At 40.7% G+C, this 19,259-nt stretch overlaps 1 protein-coding gene across 1 annotated transcript in view; it reads right to left on the reverse strand.

Annotated features, from left to right (window-relative positions):
• Positions 1-19,259, reverse strand: part of LOC140480447 (dynein axonemal heavy chain 11-like) — a 445,469-nt gene that overhangs the window by 370,387 nt on the left and 55,823 nt on the right. The window lies entirely within an intron of this gene.

The following is a 19,259-nucleotide window of genomic DNA, read 5'->3' on the forward strand; positions in this document are numbered from 1 at the left end:
GAAGTGACCGTGTCTATTTATCCTGTCCATGCTCCTCATGATTTTAGAAACCTCCATAAGCTCACCCCTCAGCCTCCGACACTCCAGGAAAACAGTCCCAGCCTGTTCAACCTCTCTCATAACATTATTTTGGAAGAGTTTTAAAAATGATTTTTAATGCATCATTACCAATTGTCAAAAAATACTTCTATTGCATTGTTGTAGTTTTCTATCTAAAACTAATCCTTTTAACAACTTTCTGACATCAAAAAACTGTACTTTAGTTCACTTGAGGCTAATTTCATCTCTAACAGTTACAGCAGTTATCATTTTAATACCGTAAAATGAACACAAAGTTGAGGCTAAGAACTTTCTAAAGTTTTTTTTGCTTTTAGACATGAACCATGAATGTAACAACGGTGGATAAAATGATGAGAAACAGGCAAAACGTAAGACCATTTGGCTCGTTGAGCCCACTCCCTCAACAATAAAGTCATGGTCTCCTGGCATTTGCATTACTTTCTGCTGACTCCCCACATTCCTCAATTCCTTAAGAGAATAAAAGCCTATTATTCTCAGTCAGTTGTTAACACACTTGACCATGCAACATCGATAAAATTCTGGATCAAAAATGTTTTCCTCATCCCAATACTAAATGATTGGTCCTTTACCCTACTATGGTGCCTTTACAATGGGCACTCCCCAGCAATTCAGAACCTTGTATGATTCAATTACATCATTTCTCATCCATTTGAACTCCACAGAATGCAGGCCCAATTTATTTTGTCTGTCAAGATAGGATACTTCTCTTATTCCAGGAAGGCATCATGAAAATCATCTTACCACTTAAAGTCACAGAGACGTTCAGCACTGAAACAAACCCTTCAGTCCAACTCGCCCATGCCGACCAGACATCCCAACCTAATCTAGTCCCATTTGCCAGCACTTGGCCCATATCCATCTAAACTCTTCCAATTCATGTACCCATCCAGATGCAGACAAGGATGTCCTGTGGCATGGCACATTGGTAAGAGCAAGCAGATGCTATGGCAAAGGGTGAATAGGCAACGCACAATGATCACCAGGCAGGAGTGTTCCCTCCCAGTCGGGGAACACTTCAGCAGTCTGGGACATTCGGCCTCAGACCTTCAGGTGACCATCCTCTAAGGCGGACTTTAGGACAAGCAACAACAAAAAATGGCCGAGCAGAGGCTGATAGCCAAGTTCAGTACCCATGTGGATGGCCTTAACTGGGACCTTGGGTTCATGTCACACTACAGGTGGCTCTCTCTCTCTCTCACACACACTCCTACATACTCTCACATTCACGCAGACCCTCTCTCATTCATAAGCTTTCTCTCTTGCACACAAATATGCACCCCCCACACTCTCACCCATGCACACAACCTCTCACAGGCTTATAGCCCATCACACACACACATATACTTGACCAAACTTACACATACTCTTTCACATGCACTCACACCCACATGCATAAACCCTGTCTCTCCTGCACACGCACACATAAAAGTTTATGCGGTGAATTTGTATTTGCAGAATTACATTTTATTTCGCTCAAAAACTGGATAAATCCAAGTAATATTCTGTAAGTCCCACTTTAGAAATAGAACCAGTCTGACTCAGCATTGCGACCACAGACAGACTTTATCCTCACACCTTTAATACATTGTCTGAGCCGAGATGGTACCCATTGATAGAAAAGCTGAAGCTATCTTGAGAATGTAACTTAAAAAGAGCTTGGGATTTACATATTAAAAGAACTGAAACTAGCACATCCCATTCTAAAAGATGAAAGACTTTATCTAAACTTGTTTAATATATCATTACTTCTCCATGACACTGTAACCCTTTTGTTTTAAATTCTGCATCTTATGGTCCTGTTTGACAACCACCTAATGAAGTGGCAGCATCTCGAAAGCTATTGCTTCTAAATAAACCTGTTGGACTGTAATCTGGTGTTGTGTGATTTTTAACTCAATTAAATGCAGCAGCCTGGACAATTATTGCTACATTCTCCTCAATGCCAGTACACCCTTCCTAATGTGGGACATCCAAAAGTAAATGCAATATTTCAAAGTAAGCTCAAACAGTCAAGGTTACTGCTTTTATGTTTGACATGTCTGTACACATAAAGCCAGTATTCCAATGATCTTTAGGTTGCCTTTGCAAACCAATTTATTCATGTCTTATCCAATTGGACCACTAAACATAACTCCCACCAGGTCCCATCCCCTGACCAACTCTGCATCATACCCTTCCAATGCTTACCTGGTTAGACCGTATTCACACTTTATATTCTTTTATTCCAATTGTTAACTCATGTATCCTTATCCTGAACTGTATCTACCATAACTTGCTCACTCACTTTAGCTGATGACTTGTTATAGTTCCTCAATCTCTTCTTCATAATTCACTACAGAAATCACTATTAACAACATTAGCAAAGGCAATGATTTTGGATGTAGGTTTGCTTGCTGAGCTGGAAGGTTCACTTCCAGATGTTTCGTTATCCTACTAGGTAACATCATCAGTGGGCCTCAGGCGAAACATTTGGAAATGAACCTTCCAGCTCAGCGAGCAAACCTACATCCAAAACCTCAATCTGAGCTACAAATCTTCTCAAAACTCGCAAATGGCAATGATATTCGTTTGTCTATGTTTTCATCACAGTGTTTGTCTATTTAAAGTCATCATAAAACCAAGTATAAAAGAATGTCATATTATTTTCTTTTCTCGTTGTAGGGTAAATCTGCTTTGAATGGCTTCAACACCAAGTTGAACAACAATGGACTGGGGTCCAAGCCTCCGCAGACCACAACTTTCACTTCTAATTTTCTTCAGCTACCAGCACAGCATCCTGATAAACTGGGGAGGGTTTGGTGCAATAAGACAGAGGTGCCCTCGTGCACCAGTTATTGAAAGTAAGCATGCCAGTGCAGCAGGCAGTGAAATAGGCAAATGGTACATAAGCCTTCATATTAACAGAATTCAAGTACAAGAGCAGGTACGCCGTGCCACAGGCTATTTTTTATATTTAAAAAAATCAACATTATAACACATTCCCATGGTGGGGTGAACTTGAATCCAGACCTTCTGGCCCAGAGGTTGGGAATAAGACCACAGCATCACAACAGTCCTTGACAAATAGTTTTTTCAATGCAATAAGCTGGTACAATCAATTCCTCAAAACAACAAATCTTAGACATTTAGGAAGGAATGTCTATAAATCAAACTGTCCTGAGAAAGTTAATTTTTCAATGTCAACTTCAACTTAAGGACTCCATGCAATCATCTCAACGAAGCTGCTGAGTATCAAGTACAAGTAAATCAGAATAGTAGATTAGATTAGATTCCCTGCAGTGTGGAAACAGACTGTTCTGCGCAACAGGTTCACACTGACCCTCTGAACAGTAACACCTCCCCCCCCTCCCCACCCCCCCTCACCCCACCCCCACCTCCACACCCCCAGACCCACTTCCCTCTGACTAATGCACCTAACGCTATGGACAATTTAGCATGGCCGATTTACCTAACCTGCACATCTTCGGATTGTGGGAAGAAACTAGAGCACCCAGAGGAAACCCACGCAGACACGGGAAGAATGTGCAAACTCCACACAGACAGTTGGCTGAGGTTGGAATCGAACCTGGGTCTCTGGAGCTGAGAGGCAGCAGTGCTAACCACTGAGCCACCGTGCCACCCGTTAACTGTAAAATTACAGCATTGAAACTACAGTACGATAGTCCCAAAATACAGAAGTAGTTCTACAATCTACTGCTCCAAATGGCTAATAGTACATTAAGAAATAGGTCCAAATATTTCTCTACCTAATCAAAAATGATAATTCATTCACAACCTCACATTTAATATAATCAGCCTGACCTCATTATAATTTGACTATATTTGGGATGAGAAATTAATTTGCTAAGTGTAGCACACCTACAATCTCTCAGTAAATCACACTCTATTTCTATCGTTATGAAGTTAATAGGTCCTACAAGCATGAGTCATGAGCACAAAGTTGAGTGGATCTGCTGAATGGAGTGGCTTGTTGTACGGATTGACAACACAAATTTAGAGAGTGGCAATTCATTGCAGAGGGGAAAGAATTACAAAATGATTTAAACAAAGACAAAAAAAAACACCAGTTAATTAGCTCCAAGGGAATAAAATCAAAATTAACTAATTTGGGGTTTCCAATACTAAACAGATTTGGACTGCATTAATTAAAAGTATATAAATAAAATTGCAATAAATAGGAGTTTAGAAAATACTAACTTTAAAAGTTTATTTATAAAACAAGCATCAGTTTTTAAGTAAAATAATCTGGCAATTCATACACCATTTACAAATTCCAGGAGGCTTCAAGTATCTTGAATCACCACACATGCAGCAAGAATCCTTGGTTACCTAAATTCAAGTTCAGAGTTTCTAAGCTTCAAGAGTGGCTGACAAATGGGAGAATGAATTCCTCAGGTCACATGTTCCAGGAGGTGAGGTTTAGATTTAGATTTTACCATCAAATGTACTCAAGTACATTAGGGACAGCACGGTGGCACAGTGGTTAACACTGCTGCCTCACAGCGCCTGAGACCCGGGTTCAATTCCCACCTCAGGCGACTGTCTGTGTGGAGTTTGCACATTCTCCCCGTGTCTGCATGGGTTTCCTGCGGGTGCTCCGGTTTCCTCCCACAGTCCAAAGATGTGCAGGTCAAGTGAATTGGCCATGCTAAATTGCCCATAGTGTTACGTAAAGGGCAAATGTAGGGGTATAAGTGGGTTGCGCTTCGGCGGGTCGGTATGGACTTGTTGGGCCAAAGGGCCTGTTTCCACACTCTAATGTAATCTAATCTTTTCTACAGTGAAAAGTGTACAATGGCACCACATGCGGTGCCAACTTAGGTACAGAGTAACAGGTGCAAAAAAAACTTACATACAAAGTAGAAAAAGAGAGAACAAAGTTAAAAAGTTAAGCATTACAAATTTTCATTGAATAAGTAGCAATAGCTTTGCAGCTAAGGAGAATTCAGAATGCCAGCTCATGGTTGGCCATCCAGCAATGTGGGCAAAGGCAGGCAGTGCTAAACCCTCTGGGAGCATTCAAGCTTGCTTTCAGTGCTGAACATCAGCTACAGTGTTTACACCATGCGGGTAGAGAGAACATAGCTACAGCATCATGTGACAAATAACTGCATTCGCTGGGTACAATGAAGTGAAGAAATGCCGATATCATGAGGAATTTGCCAGTTGGGAGAAGATTGGCCTTTCCATTGTGTCTTAGTTCCAGGATAAAGAACATCACCCAATGGGCTCAGAACATATTTGTGCAGGAAGAGCGAACACCTAGAACATACATGGATTAGTGGCGCTGGAAGAGCACAGCAGTTCAGGCAGCATCCAACGAGCAGTGAAATAGACGTTTTGGGCAAAAGCCCTTCATCAGGAATAAAGCTTGATTTTTACCTTGATTTTTACCTAGAACATACAGACAGGCTGGAAAGAATGAAACAGGCAGAAAGGAGTGGTAGTACTACATGTCATATTGGATTCCAGCTACCAATCACTGATAGCTTGTCGTTGGGGTATAATGCTGCTCCCTCTTTCCTTTTTCTGCTGAGTCAGAGCCTATTGAATTAATCATGATTGAAGATGGATCGCCATTGAGCCTTAATAGGAAGAGGCAGTTCATAGCATGACAACAATAGATAATTGACAAGTTACATTTACTAATTAGGCATAATTCCTTAGGACTACCAGGTGCCAAAGATAACACGTCGGTTTCCATCACAGCTAAAGTACTTGATTTGCCAGAGAATGAGAGATGTCACTAGTTTGGGGAGAGTTGCAATTGAGACTTTAATGCAAATTCGCATTGACTATTTCAATACCATTGTCTTATCCCACGCAATGAAGGTTTAGGAACAAGGGCAGAATCTCAAAAGATAGAAATCTTGAATTAGTCACATTGCCAAACAATAATAAATACATTGAAACCAGTTAATGCATGAGTGGAGTAAATGATAGAGGAGGAATTATTCCAAATTTCTAGGATATTACAACCAACTCTGGGACAGGAAAGGTTGCACAAATCAGGTGAGCTGCAGCTCAACAGGACATGACTCAATGTCTTCAGAGGAAGGTTAACTACTGTTGTAGCAATGGGTTTAAATTGACAAACTGAAAAATTAAAGAGGAAATACAGGGTGCTAAAGGAGCACTGAGGGAGACAAACAGCACAGGCATGAAAAGTAGCTCTGAGATAGAAGGGGAGAAAAGTGGGGATGGGAGCACAGGAAATATTGAGATGGCTATAGAGTGCATGTGTAGAAATGCCTGATAAAGTCATTGAGATGTACAGCATGGAAACAGACCCTTCAGTCCAATTCGTCCATGCCGACCAGATATCCTAAATTAATCTAGTCCTGTTTGCCAGCACTTGACCCATATCACTTTCAACCTTCCCTATTCATACACCTATCCAGATGCCTTTTAAATGCTGTAACTGTACCAGCCTCCACCACTTTCTCTAGCAGCTCATTCCATATACGCAACACTCTCTGCATGAAAAAGTTGCCCCTTAGGTCCCTTTTAAACCTGTCCCCTCTCAACCTAAAGGTATGTCCTCTATTTCTCGACTTCCCCAAGCCAGGGAAAATACTTTTTCTATTTGCCCTGTCCATGCCCCTCATGATTTTATAAGCCTCTGTAAGGTCACCCCTCAGCCTCCAATGCTCCAGGGAAAACAGCCCTAGCCTATTCAGCCTTTACCTATAGCTCAAACTCTCCAAACCTGGCAACATCCTTGAAAACCTTTTCTGAAACCTTTCAAGTTTCACAACATCCTTCCTAGAGCAGGGAGACCAGAATTGCACACAGTATTCCAAAAACGGCCTAACCAATGTCCTGTACAGCTGCAACATGACCTCCCAACTCCCATACTCAATGCTCTGACCAATAAAGGAAAACATACTAAACGCCTTCTTCACTATCCTATCTACCTGCGACTCCACTTTCAAGGAACTGTGCACCTGCGCCACAAGGTCTCTGTTCAACAACACTCCCTAGGCCCTTACCATTAGAAGTCCTACCCTGATTCACCTTTCTAAAATGTAGCACTTCATACTTATCGAAATTAAACTTCATCTGCCACTCCTCAGCCCATTAGCCCATCTGATCAAGATCCTGTTGTATGCTGAGGTAACCTTCTTCGCTGTCCACAACACCTCCAATTTTGGTGTTATCTACAAACATACTAACTATACCTCCTATGTTCATGAAGGATGGCTGCTGAGCTGAGGGACAATAGCAGAATGACTCAGTTGCAATAATGGATTCCTGTTCAAAAAAAAGACAAGAATGCACACTAAATATTCGAGGTGACAATGTACCATATATAACTAATATTAAAGTCCACTTTCTAGGCCAAAGTTTTACCAAGTTGTAGGGGTAGACTTGCATGTGAATAACATTTTAAGGGGTTGAAATCCATAGTTGCTTATCACATCACTGCGTGTTTACTGCAGTACATCAATTGATTACAGAGCTACCAGGCTGGAAACTGTAGATACCAACTATACCAGAAAAAAAACCCAGCACATTATGACCCAAAACAAATTTTTAATATTCTGTGCAATCATGAGAAGCTAAACAGTCACCTTTGAAAGGTTGAGTTTGCAACATGGCAGGTTTGACATCAAGTGGATTTTTTTGGCCAAATATCAGGCTGTCTTTAAGTCAAGATCAAGTGTTACACAACATATGATTATTCAGCAAGAATAGGTAAGATAAAAAGGTGAGGTACCTGGACTGATCGAAGACAGTCCTCGGAGCCCTCGGAATCAAGGAAGAAAGCAGGTGGGCAAGAGGAGGATATAATTTGGGGGATTAAAATTTCCATTTTCCAATATCAACTTGTGTTCCTGAAACAAAGTTGGTGTCATTGCAGCTCTGCATCAAGCATCATGTTGCCCAGTGGTGGAAAATTTACCATTCATTTGCAGAGGATGAACATTCACTAGTGAGTAGTGCACAAGTAATTTCTGCCTCCTGTTTTCCAACAGACTAAAGGTGGTGGGTGCCAAGCAAAGGGGAGGGTACGAGGAGAAGGAAGACCACCTATAGTGGCAAAGACAGGGGAGGAAAGCGTAAAGGCACAAGGATAGTGGTCGTGGCCAGGTCTCTTCTGAACAACTCTTTTGGCCAGGCAATCTTAGTCAAGTAAAAGAATCTCTGATTGCTGTCCCCGTGGAAGAGGACACTTGTCCTTCTTGGATAGTCTGGAGAGAACCTTCAGAGACCTGCAGGATCACTGTTTATATGCATACATGTTTCTGAAGGGTAGGAGGAAGCAGTGTAGCGGTTCCAGGAAGATGATTCCTCTAGGGCAGTGGAGTGCGTTGAGTGGGGGTGCAGGGCACAGTGGTTTCAGTTCACAAACGCTATGAAAAGAGATAAAGCTTGAAGTTCAAGAAAACAACTGTTTACTGGCCTTGTCGGTGGAAGAATTCACTCTCAACCTCCTGCCACTTCTCTCTGCCTGCAGATGCTGGATGCTTACATGTGAGATTACGACTATCCACGGCAGAATGACATTGAATTAAATTAAAGCAGAGGCAACATTTCCTGTTTCCCCCAACACACGATTAGAAAGAAAATAAGAATTAGTTGTATAAAGTCTGCCTAAGTGAATATGTATCCCATTACTTTTTGTTATTGAGTATGGAGAAAAAGTCATGTGAACTTTCCAAAGTTTATATTTTTTCCCATAATTTATGTACAATAATTATGTACATAATTCATTGTACAAGATGTACAATGAATGATCCTGCATTGCTAGGTAATGCTCGAGTAATTCATGTCTGCAGACCACATATGCTAGGATACCAGATCAAACAAAACAATTCAATTCAGTAGGTCATGCCAAAGTGTCACAACAATAAAGATCGTAAATAGCATCTCTTTAAAATGCTACTGCAAAGTTGGCTACACCATCAACCTCAGGAACAGGTTGTGTTAATGTTCAATCCTGCATACAAAAGAGTATTATGTACAAAAATCCTGGAGGAAGTAAACTATGCCAGACCTTTCTGGTTTTCACTTGGATTTAACTGATGGAGAAGAGGTTTTCAAAATGGCACCATTAAGTACTTCATTAGCATTCTATTGTAATAGTGTAGCTAAATTAAATCTTCAGATGACCCTGTGGCACCATGTCATCTGTGCTAGCTGGACTCTTGATCACCTTAAGGTAGATTTGCTGCCACCATTTCCCAACAGGTTGCAAGTCATGGAATCTGCTTTGTCAAGTATGGAAAACTACTTGATACTCTTGTTTTAAATTAGATGCAGCTTATTATACAATAGCAATCAGGTAACAAGTTTTGTTAGAATAATATACATTGTCACTAAGAATATAGAGAGACCAAGGATAATAGATCTGTCCCATTCAAAACTGAAAATCATCTGCCTTTCCCCAACCAAGCTTTATCCCGCCATCAGGTTGGGTGGAGCTTAATGCACTTTCAACATTAATCCCTTCAGCACTATTACCTTCTACAACACATTCTGGCTCGCAACATTTATCAGAGTGGGATAAATTTTACTGGCATTATTTACATTCAATGTTAATCCTCATCAGCATTAACAACATAATAGAGCATATTGTAAAAATTCACTCCGGATTCTTAATTCTTCACCCAAAAAGACAAGCAAAGTGATGCTGCATTTTTCTTCTCTAAAGCACAAAACAACTTAAGATCATTTAATATTAAACTAAATATTTTTAAAAGTAGTTCACAGATGGAGAGGGCAGTTAGAAGGTTTAACATGGAATATAAAAATAGACTAGCAATTAACATGACAATATAATCTGAGCATCTTGTAAAGTGAAAAATAACTAAAACTGTTCAGAATACCAAACTTGCTTGTCTTAGGGTCAGAGTCATAGAGGCGTGCAGCACAGAAACAAATGCTTCAGTTTAACTTGTCAATGCCACCTAGACATCCTAAGTAAATCTAGTCCCATTTCCCAGTTTTTGACCCATATTCCTCTAAAGCTTTCCTATTCACATACCCATTAAATGCTGTAATTGTACCAGCCTCCACCACTTCCTCTGGCAGTTCATTCTATATACACACCACCCTCTGCATGAAAAAGTTGCAACTTTAGGTTCCTTTTAAATCTTTCCTCTCTCACCTTAAACCTATGCCCTCTAGTTTTGGACTTCCCCACCCCAGGGAAAAGACCTAGTCTATTTGCCCTATCCATGCCCCTCATGATTTTATAAGGTCACCCATCAGCCTCTGATGCCCCAGGGAAAACAGCCCCAGCCTCTTCCTACAAATCAAATCCTCCAATCCTTATAAATCTTTTTTGAATCCTTTCAAGTTTCACAACATCCTTCCTATAGAAGGGAGACAAGAATTGCACACAATATTCCAGAAGTGGACTAACCAACATCCCGTATAGCTAGAACATGACCTCCCAACTCCTATATTCAATGGACCAACTAATAAAGGAAAGCATACCAAACATCATCTTCACTATCCTATCTACCTGCGACTCTCTTTCAAGGAACTATGAACCTGCACTCCAAGGTCTCTTTGCTCAGCAGCACTCCCCAGGATTTTACCATTAATTGTAGATTGCACTATCCTATGATTATTACTCTTCTGTTAGTCCAAAGATGGTTATCTTTTTCTAAAAAATCATGTCAGTAATTAATAATCTGCATTATCTACAATATCTGTGGTTCAGTATGGCACAACCGCCAGTCAAAGGTGTAGAATTATCTCTTGAATCCAATTTTGAGCGCAGTTGATGATAAAAGTCAAACTACATGTGAAATTAATGATTCATCAAATTAACAGAATAAGCATTTGTTTGCAGCTAAGACTAACACACACATACCAATTTCACATTCCATCAATTAAAATCTTTAAAATCAACCTCTTAAACTGAAGAGATCACGAACGTTGAAAAGTTCTTATCTAATAACTCTCACTAGCTTCCTAAACAGTTAAACCCATTTACAGAATATCTAGGTATTGTGAAATTATATTTCACTAGAATTTCAAATATCAGATACTCAAATCCCTGATCACATTCACCTCTGTTTATAAGACTGCAAAATGTAAATCACAAATGACTCCTAATTACAGATGAAAACAATTGCAAGCAGCAGCAAAACATGCCAGATTAAACAAATATAATCCCTATATTCCAATTACATACCTATCCATGAAAACAAAGACCATAAATATGTTAAGATAGCCGTGGGTTCAAAAACAGTAATGAATACAGTAGATGTAAGCTGGCTAATCAACATACAGGCAAACAGAGTGCAGAAGTACCCTACAATGCAAACACAATGCTGAAATATAGAATTAATTTAAAGAGTACAAATGAAAGGATTTTATGCTTAAGATTCTTGTCAGGCACACCTTAAATAGTGGGTACATTTCTGGTCATCAAAACAAAACGGTTGTAGAGGTGTTATAATAAAAAATCTTCAGGATGGACTCCAAGCCTCAGCTTATTGCACTACCAGAAATGACTGGACATAAAACAATGTTTCAGCCTTAAAAGGATGCAATGACAATTCACTTGTATTTCACTCCCCAAGTGTAACCTTTGAGTTTCTGGTTCCTTGCCATTTTAGTTCTCAATCTTGCTCTCACTCTGATATTTCTGTCCTCAGATCACTATAATGTTCCAGTAAAGTTCAATCCAAGTTTATGGAACAGCACCTTATCTTCCAATTAGTCCCTTTACAGCTATCAGAATTCAACATTGAGTTCAACAATTTCAGAACTCTATCCCCCATTTTGGCGCTTCTTTTCTCCCCTCCTGCCACATACTAGTTTGAATTTTTTTTAAAGCTTTCAGAAAGAGCTGTTCTTGTTTTTGGTGTTTAGACACTCTTTACTGCGACCATTACCACACACTTTGCCTTTTGTTTCATGATATCTTTGACGGTGAATTTTTCCAATCCTCAACCCAATCGCAGACCTCCTCTGTTGTTGTGGTTCTGTTCGCCGAGCTGGGAATTTGTGTTGCAGACGTTTCATCCCCTGTCTAGGTGACATCCTCAGTGCTTGGGAGCCTCCTGTGAAGCGTTTCTGTGATGTTTCCTCCGGCATTTATAGTGGAAGCGCTTCACGGGAGGCTCCCGAGCACTGAGGATGTCACCTAGACAGGGGAAGAAACGTCTGCAACACAAATTCCCAGCTCGGCGAACAGAACCACATCAACGAGCACCCGAGCTACAAATCTTCTCACAAACTTTGAACCTCCTCTATTATTCTTCCCCCTTTTCCCAACAGCATTTTTACTTTTGTATTCGCCCAAGAATCATATGAGGCTGACCAGGCTGGAGCTGTTTGCCCTGAAGCGTTGGGGGCAGAGGGGTGACCTTATAGAGGTTTATAAAATCATGAGGGGCATGGATAAAGTAAATAGAAAGAATATCTTCCCCAGGATGGGGAGTCTAGAACTAGAAGACATAGGTTTAGGGTGAGGGGGAAAAGAGTTTTAAAAGTGAGCTAATGGGTAACCTTTTCACAGAGAGTGGTGTGTGTATGGAATGAGCTGCCAGAGGAAGTAGTACAGCATTTAAAAGGCATCTGGATGAGTATATGAATAGAAGGGATTTGGAGGGGTATGGGTCAAGTACTGGCAAATGGGACTAGATTAATTTCTGATATCTGGTCGGCATGGACAAGTTGGACTGAAGGGTCTGTTTCCATGCTGTACATCTCTATGACTCGATAATTCAAAATACTAACTTTGTACCTCTCCACAAATGCTGCCAACTTGCTATTTCCAGCATTTCCTTCTTATTAACATCTCAATATATTTTTGAAAATGCTTTACTAATATTCTCAAATTTCAACACTATAATCTTACAGCTATCTTCATTCCAACCTTAAGGCTGAGATAGCCAAAAAAAAATTATATTAAGAAGCTTGAATTCTATTCATGAAAAGCAGCAAAAATATGTTGACTGTTTAATGTATAATTTTTAAAATTCAAGATGACACAGGCATCTGTCAACACAAAGCATAAAATATTGCTACATAAGTAGGTACACTGTAAAGTTATTACTTAAAAATAAAAATCTGGTTTAAAGTGATATTTATATAAGTACCAGTGACTGCTAAATACAACTGAACATTTTTGTTACAAAATCACTTCCAAAGGGATGTAATAAAGTTACATCAAACTTGAGAATTTTAAATTAATCTGAATTTCTTATTCAAGTGAAATCTTATTAGGTTTATTATGGGTATTATCATTAAATGGTCACTGTAGAAGTCAATTTATTTGATTTCATTTTGTTAGTTATGACAGTTCTACCTTTTAAACATAATTTGTTGTTCTTTTTCCACATTCCTTAACATTTCCCACACAAACATTCAGCTTGCTTTCAAACAATCTTACTGATTTGACATTCCAGGGAATCTAATTTTGTGGTGTATTTAACTTTGTGAGAATGGCAGTATATCGGTGTGATAATATTAATCGACTAAAACAAAATGTAGCAGAGACATAAACGCAGGTTTGCCTGTCCTTGCAATGCACAAAGTAAAAATCACAACCTAATTCAGAATTTATACCTGCAAAGGGGACGGATTCAAGTGCACTGGGATTCGAGGCAAGGATTCCAGAATTTGCACGATTGCCATTTTAAATGCCTCTGGAATCAACTGGACTCTGAAAATCTGTTCAAAGACTGCATCAAATTGCACATCCTTTTTTTTTACCTTCAGGAGGGCATGTATAGCTAAATGCCATGCAAGAGCACATAAATAATCTAACATTAAAAATACTCCACACGAAGAATTCTCCAGCTAGACATCTTTGCGCCACCTGAAGCCTAAGTTAGAATTTTAGAATTCTGACTGGGACTTGAGTGGCCAGCAATTCTAGATGCTGGTTAATGTAGTTTGCAGATCTTAAACCAAATTAGGCTTGTAAACTAACAATATGTAAATAGTGAAGCTGTCATTAATGTACAAATCAATCATCAACTTGTAGAAAGGAAATAATATCCATGGCTCAGTCATTAGCATTGCAAATTATCATCTTATGGATTTCTGAAATTGCTTTGCTTCATTTATATTTTGTACAGAAAGTTAATAATTAATAACACAAATATCCTTTTAGTTGCAAAATTGTCATTAATGACTATCAAACAACCTCTGACCTGCAAACTGAATGATAAGGAGTGTGGAGTCACATTATTTAAAAGTTGTGTTGTTGCTGGGATTTGAAATAAGTTTGAATTTTTTACATGTACTTTTCCTTTCTCTCTCTCAAATGTTATTCCTGCCTGTTTTTCTTCATGTACTTCACTTGATACAGATTCACACTTCTCCTCAGTCATGATGCTGATTATTTTACAATCATTAAATGTTAGTGGTTAAGGAAATGCACTGCTGATTTTCTTGTTCAAAAAGGGCTCAAAATGCCTTCTTGCCTGCAGTATGTCATCAGCTTCTAATTCCACAAATATGCTCGTCAAAAACAATTTAAGCTGAAGGGTACAGAAATTGTCTAATTATTCAAACTTGTGATAAGAGACACTGTTGCAGCAAATTTCAGTCTGTCGCGTTCATCTGCTCCTGAGGAAATGCAATATCCAGCATGCTCCACAGAAATCAATGACTGAGGAGTGAAACATACAACTGGCACATTTTAGAAAGAAGAATTGTACAAATATAACAAGTAAAAGCAAAATTAAGAAACATAGAGTCATAGAGATGTACAGCAGGGAAACAGAACCTTTGGTCCGATCCGTCCATGCCAACCAGATATCCCAACCCAATCTAGACCCACCTGCCAGCACCCGGCCCATATCCTTCCAAACCCCTCTTATTATATACCCATCCAAATGCCCCTTAAATGTTGCAATTGTACCAGCCTCCACCACATCCTCTGGCAGCTCATTCCATACACGTATCACCCTCTGCGTGAAAAAGTTGCCCCTTAGATCTCTTTTATATCTTTCCCCTCTCACCCTAAACCTATGCCCTCTAGTTCTGGACTCCCCGACCCCAGGGAAAAGACTTTGTCTATTTATCCTATCTATGGCCCTCATAATTTTGTAAACCTCTTTTGTAAACCTCAGCCTCCGATGCTCCAGAGAAAACAGCCCCAGCCTGTTCAGCCTCTCCCTGTAGCTCAGATCCTCCAAACCTGGCAACATCCTTGTAAATCTTTTCTGAACCCTTTCAAGTTTCACATCTTTTCGATAGGAAGGAGACCAGAATTGCAGGCAATATTCCAACAGTGGCCTAACCAATGTCCTGTACAGCCGCAACATGACTTCCCAACTCCTGTACTCAATACTCTGACCAATAAAGGAAAGCATACCAAACGCCTTTTTCACTATCCTATCTAACTGCGACTCCACTTTCAGGGAGCTATGAACCTGCACTCTAAGGTCTCTTTGTTCAGCAACACTTCCTGGGACCTTACCATTAAGTGTATAAGTCCTGCTAAGGTTTGCTTTCCCAAAATGCAGCACCTCGCATTTATCTAAATTAAACTCCATCTGCCACTTCTCAGCCCATTGGCCCACCTGGTCCAGATCCTGTTATAATCTGAGGTAACCCTCTTAGCAGTCCACTCCACCTCCAATTTTGGTGTCATCTGCAAACTTACTAACTGTACCTCTTATGTTCCCATCCAAATCATTTATGTAAATGACAAAATGTAGAGGGCCCAGCACCAATCCTTGTGGCACTCCATAAGTCACAGGCCTCCAGTCTGAAAAACAACCCTCCACCACCACCCTCTGTCTTCTACCTTTGAGCAAGTTCTGTATCCAAGTGGCTAGTTCTTTCTGTATTCCATGAGATCTAACTTTGCTAATCAGTCTCCCATGGGGAATCTTGTCGAACGCCTTACTGAAGTCCATATAGATCACATCTACTGCTCTGCCCTCATCAATCTTCTTTGTTACTTCTTCAAAAAACTCAATAAAGTTTGTGAAACATGATTTCCCACGCACAAAGCCATGTTGACTATGCCTAATCAGTCCTTGCCTTTCCAAATACATGTACATCCTGTCCCTCAGGATTCCCTCCAACAACTTGTCCACCACCGAGGTCAGGCTCATTGGTCTATAGTTCCCTGGCTTGTCTTTACCCGCCCTCCTTAAACAGTGGCACCACGTTTGCCAACCTCCAATCTTCTGGCACCTCACCTGTGACTATCGATGATACAAATATCTCAGCAAGAGGCCCAGCAATCACTTCTCTAGCTTCCCACAGAGTTCTCGGGTACACCTGATCAGGTCTATAAGACCATAAGACCATAAGACATAGGAGTGGAAGTAAGGCCATTCGGCCCATCGAGTCCACTCCGCCATTCAATCATGGCTGATGCGCATTTCAGCTCCACTTGCCCGCATTCTCCCCGTAGCCCTTAATCCCTCTAGACAACAAGAACCTATCAATCTCGGCCTTGAAGACATTTAGCGTCCCGGCTTCCACTGCACTCCGTGGCAATGAATTCCACAGGCCCACCACTCTCTGGCTGAAGAAATGTCTCCGCATTTCTGTTCTGAAATGACCCCCTCTAATTCTAAGGCTGTGTCCACGGGTCCTAGTCTCCTCGCCTAACAGAAACAATTTCCTAGCATCCACCTTTTCAAAGCCATGTATTATTTTGTACGTCTCTATTAGATCTCCCCTTAATCTTCTAAACTCCAACGAATACAATCCCAGTATCCTCAGCCGTTCCTCATATGCTAGACCTGTCATTCCAGGGATCATCCGTGTGAATCTCCGCTGGACACGTTCCAGTGCCAGTTTTTCCTTCCTGAGGTGTGGGGACCAAAACTGGACACAGTACTCCAAATGGGGCCTAACCAGAGCTTTATAAAGTCTTAGTAGTACATCTCTGCTTTTATATTCCAACCCTCTTGAGATAAGAGACAACATTGCATTCGCTTTCTTAATCACAGACTCAACCTGCATGTTTACCTTTAGAGAATCCTCGACTAGCACTCCCAGATCCCTTTGTGCTTTGGCTTTATTAATTTTCTCACCATTTAGAAAGTAGTCCATGCTTTTATTCTTTTTGCCAAAGTGCAAGACCTCGCACTTGCTCACGTTAAATTCCATCAGCCATTTCCTGGACCACTCTCCCAACCTGTCTAGATCCTTCTGTAGCCTCCCCACTTCCTCAGTACTACCTGCCTGTCCACCTAACTTCGTATCATCGGCAAACTTCGCTAGAATGCCCCCGGTTCCTTCATCCAAATCATTAATATATAATGCGAACAGCTGTGGCCCCAGCACCGAACCCTGCGGGACACCGCTCGTCACCGGCTGCCATTCTGAAAAAGAACCTTTTATCCCAACTCTCTGCCTTCTGTTAGATAGCCAATCCTCAATCCATCCCAGCAGCTCACCTCGAACACCATGGGCCCTCACCTTGCTCAGCAGCCTCCCGTGTGGCACCTTATCAAAGGCCTTTTGAAAGTCCAGATAGACCACACCCACTGGGTTTCCCTGGTCTAACCTACTTGTTACCTCTTCAAAAAATTCCAACAGGTTTGTCAGGCATGACCTCCCTTTACTAAATCCATGTTGACTTGTTCTAATCAGACTCTGCTCTTCCAAGAATTTAGAAACCTCATCCTTAATGATGGATTCTAGAATTTTACCAACAACCGAGGTTAAGCTGATTGGCCTATAATTTTCCATCTTTTGCCTTGATCCTTTCTTGAACAAGGGGGTTACTACAGCCATCTTCCAATCATCCGGGACCTTTCCTGACTCCAGTGACTCTTGAAAGATCTCAACCAATGCCTCTGCTATTTCCTCAGCAACCTCTCTCAGAACTCTAGGGTGTATCCCATCGGGGCCAGGAGATTTATCAATTTTAAGACTTTTTAACTTTTCTAGCTATCTTGTTATCTCATTTCTTGTTATCTCATTTCTGAAGGCTTCCCATTTTCCAGCCATCCCTTTACCTGTGAACATCTGCCTCCAATCAGCTTTCGAAAGTTCTTTCCCAATACCGTCAAACTTTTCTAGGTCCTGGGGATTTATCCCCCTTTAACCATTTCAAGACATCCAGCACTTCCTCCTCTGTAATCTGGACATTTTGCAAGATGGCACCATCTATTTCCCTACAGTCTATATTTTCCATATCCTTTTCCACAGTAAATACTGATGCAAAATATTTAATTAGTATCGCCCCCATTTTCTGTGGCTCCACACTAAGGCTGCCTTGCTGAACTTTGAGGGGCCCTATTCTCTCCCTCGTTACCCTTTTGTCCTTAATATATTTGTAAAAACCCTTTGGATTCTCCTTAATTGTATTTGCCAATGCAATCTCATGTCCCCTTTTGCCCTCCTGACTTCCCTCTTAAGTATACTCCTACTTGCTTTATACTCTTCTAAGGATTCACTCAATCTATCCTGTCTATACCTGACATATGCTTCCTTCTTTTTCTGAATCAAACCCTCAATTTCTTTAGTCATCCAGCATTCCCTATACCTACCAGCCTTCCCTTTCACTCTGACAGAAACATAGTTTTTCTGGATTCTTGTTATCTCATTTCTGAAGGCTTCCCATTTTCCAGCCATCCCTTTACCTGTGAACATCTGCCTCCAATCAGCTTTCGAAAGTTCTTTCCCAATACCGTCAAAATTGGCCTTTCTCCAATTTAGAACTTCAACTTTTAGATGTGGTCTATCCTTTTCCATCAGTATTTGAAATCTAATAGAATTATGGTCGCTGGCCCCAAAGTCCTCACCCACTGACACCTCAGTCACCTGCCCTGCCTTACTTCCCAAGAGTAGGTCAAGTTTTGCACCTTCTCTAGTAGGTATATCCACATACTGAATCAGAAAATTGGCTTGTAAACACTTAAGAAATTCCTCTCCATCTAAACCTTTAACACTGTGGCAGCCGCAGTCGATGTTTGGAAAGTTAAAATCCCCTACCATAACTACCCTATTATTCTTACAGATAGCTGAGATCTCCTTACAAGTTTGTTTCTCAATTGCCCTCTGACTATTGGGGGGTCAATCCCAATAAGGTGATCATCCCTTTCTTATTTCTCAGTTCCACCCAAGTAACTTCCCTGGATGTATTTCCAGGAACATCCTCCCTCAGCACAGCCTCAATGCTATCCCTTATCAAAAATGCCAATCCCCCTCCTCTCTTGCCTCCCTTTCTATCCTTCCTGTTGCATTTGTATCCTGGAACATTAAGCTGCCAATCCCGCCCATCCTTG

This window comes from Chiloscyllium punctatum, chromosome 8 (genome assembly GCF_047496795.1).
Source record: "Chiloscyllium punctatum isolate Juve2018m chromosome 8, sChiPun1.3, whole genome shotgun sequence".
Taxonomy (NCBI): Eukaryota; Metazoa; Chordata; class Chondrichthyes; order Orectolobiformes; family Hemiscylliidae; genus Chiloscyllium; species Chiloscyllium punctatum.